Raw genomic sequence first — 2,794 nt, forward strand, 5'->3', positions numbered from 1 at the left:
TCTTCTCAGCATTCCCTGATTTTTCCCATTACATAGCAATAGTTGTACAGTATGCATTTAGCCATGATGTGAGTGGCATAATCCAGTATGTTCACTTTGCAAGTAGCCCCTTTCCCTTTTCGTAGAAGTAGGCAAATTAGGAGATTTGTGAAACTGACAAATTAGTCTACAAACCCTGCCAAGTTCAAACTTTATAAATGTGACCTAGACATTTTCCTTGAAAAAAATACATGGGCTGATGGACTTTCGTGTTTATAGTTGCAGCCTGTGTTAAATTGAAAGTCTATACTCTATGTTGATGTAATAAAATTTAATTAGTTGTAAGTCAGATTTTGGTTTAGTGGTAATTAGTTTAGTGTATAATTATTACATCTAATAGCAATCTGAAATCTGCAAGCATTTTGATCTTTTTCCAAGTTAAGGGAAAAAAAACCCTGAAAGATTTATAACAGAAATAGCAATAATGAAATCACATTAGCTAATTTCATTAGACAAATTATGGACAATGTTAACTGGCAACATAAAATTTTGGTGATGACATACATGTATCATGCTGAGCTAGTACATAAAATATTTTAAAATGAATTTTTTTTCTTATTAAACATAAAGCAATCTAATGTGACTTTTGATGTTTCTTAATTTTTGAAATGCATTACCTATAATTTTATATAACAGAATTTAATATTATTCATGTAAAAACCATAGTATTATGATTGTCAGGCTTTACAAATCAAGGAACTTTTGTTAGAAAACTTGAAAATTATCTTTAATTCATTGAGATCTGACAAATATTCCCAATTTTACTTGGACGTATTTCCTACTTTCAACAGGATACAAAGTAGTTTGCAGTGGACAAAATAATTACACAAAAGCACACTATTTAAATAAATCTTCACAAACTTTTTAAGTTAGTAAGTTGAATAAAGTTAAAAATGTAATGTCTCTCTGAATTACATAGGTAGGATTACATTTAACTCATCTATTTGTAGCAAAGACTAAATGGAGGCCAATAATATTTATTTTGCCATTTCTTACCTTTTTCAATCCCTTTCTCCAATAGGAGTACTGTTGTTTCATATAGGATCCAAGTACCATCTCATTTCAATTTTTAAATTATATTTAAAACCTTTTTTTTCCTGCAAATTTATTGTTACTTTTAAAATTTACAATCCAGATAAATCTGTTGTAATCCACAATGCAGTTCAGTACCAAGTGTGTTTTCCACATCAAAGATCATGTGTCTCATTGTTAATCTGTTTGAGTTTAAAATGTTTAGCTTAAAGATGAGAAATTCAATAAATAGCGTGTATTGTGGAGAGTGCCACCTCTGTACAAGTGGCTGAGTTGGTATCAAAAGGCTATTATATAGTTTTAAATGAATTTTTATAACTTACTAACTGATATTTATAGACAGATCTAAGGTTTACTACAAGTGTATGGAAAAGAAATTTTCTATTTCTTTGATAATATTTCTTTCTTCTTCATTCTACTTTATTAGTAAAGGGTCTATTTTGACTTCAAAAGAGGTCTTATGATCATTTCCATTTGGCAAGGAGAAAGAAGTGATTTGAAATAAAATATTCATGAACTGACATAATTAAAAATATTAACGGAGACATCTAAATTGGCTTTACAGTACACCATTATAAATATTTATTTAGATCATTGCAAAATGTCTGTCATGATGTACACGTTTTACATAGGATATCATTTCAGTTTCTTAAAATTTGATTTTATATTTATTTAAGTTGAATTTATCTGAACACATGCTCTTGTGGCATTAATGCTGAGTCTTTATACAAGAAGTATTTAAGGCAGACCTAGTAGGTGAACACCCTGGAAGGGGAAATGACAGCCCACTCCAGTGTTCTTGCCTGGAGAATTCCACGGACAGAGGAGGCTGTCCATGGCAGGCTCAGTCTATGAGGTCGCAAGAGTCAGACACAACTGAGCAACTAACACACACACAGTTGATGAACAACACAGAACTGAGGGGGGATAGAAAGGATGCTAAGAGGAGACGCCCCAGACAGTCTTCAGTGTGAGATACATGTTCATTGAAGTTAGCAGTACAAAATATTATATAATCAGGTGCCAAGTGAGAGGGATTTAATAAAAGATGAAGTTGGATTGTTGCTTGAGGCTATTTCTCAGTGGAGGTACCATCCATTCTTAGCTTGGTAATCAACCTTATAGAAATTTGACTTCCTCCTTTCTCTGGCTGTGGAACCAAATACACAAGGTCATCCTTAATAAATCCATGATCTGTTTACTAATTTATATTGGGGAATAACCCTGTGTCCAAAATGTTTTTATTGATTACCTTGAGAACTGGCAATCAGAGCACCCAAAACAACTGAAAAAACTCTAGTCATAAAGTTACTGGGTAAATTTAAAATGTATTCCTTCATCAGTTCAATAAGCTACTGGTTGATTCCTACAATGTGCGAAGATCCATGTTAAGTTCAGTGAGAAATGAAATACCTTGGTGGCTGCTGCCATCTAGAAACATGCAGAGTATTAAGATATATCTGTAGAGTCCAGACTCAAACTAATAAACCTGATGTCTTAGTGAATATCTTACCTGAACCATGACAGATCTTGGAGAATCCTTTCTGTGACATTATGAAACGGATGTGCCTGATGTGCAGTGTATTTTAAAATTCTGTTCTGTGTACCCATGTGAATAAACACCAAGAGTTGACATTGTAACCACGTGAATATGAATGAAAATAAGAATCTGAAGAAGACTCTTACATTTTTTTGTCCTGGGTCTTGAGAGTAAATGTTTTTA

This window comes from Bison bison, unplaced genomic scaffold, assembly GCF_000754665.1.
Source record: "Bison bison bison isolate TAMUID 2011002044 unplaced genomic scaffold, Bison_UMD1.0 scf7180017864050, whole genome shotgun sequence".
NCBI classification, from domain to species: Eukaryota; Metazoa; Chordata; class Mammalia; order Artiodactyla; family Bovidae; genus Bison; species Bison bison.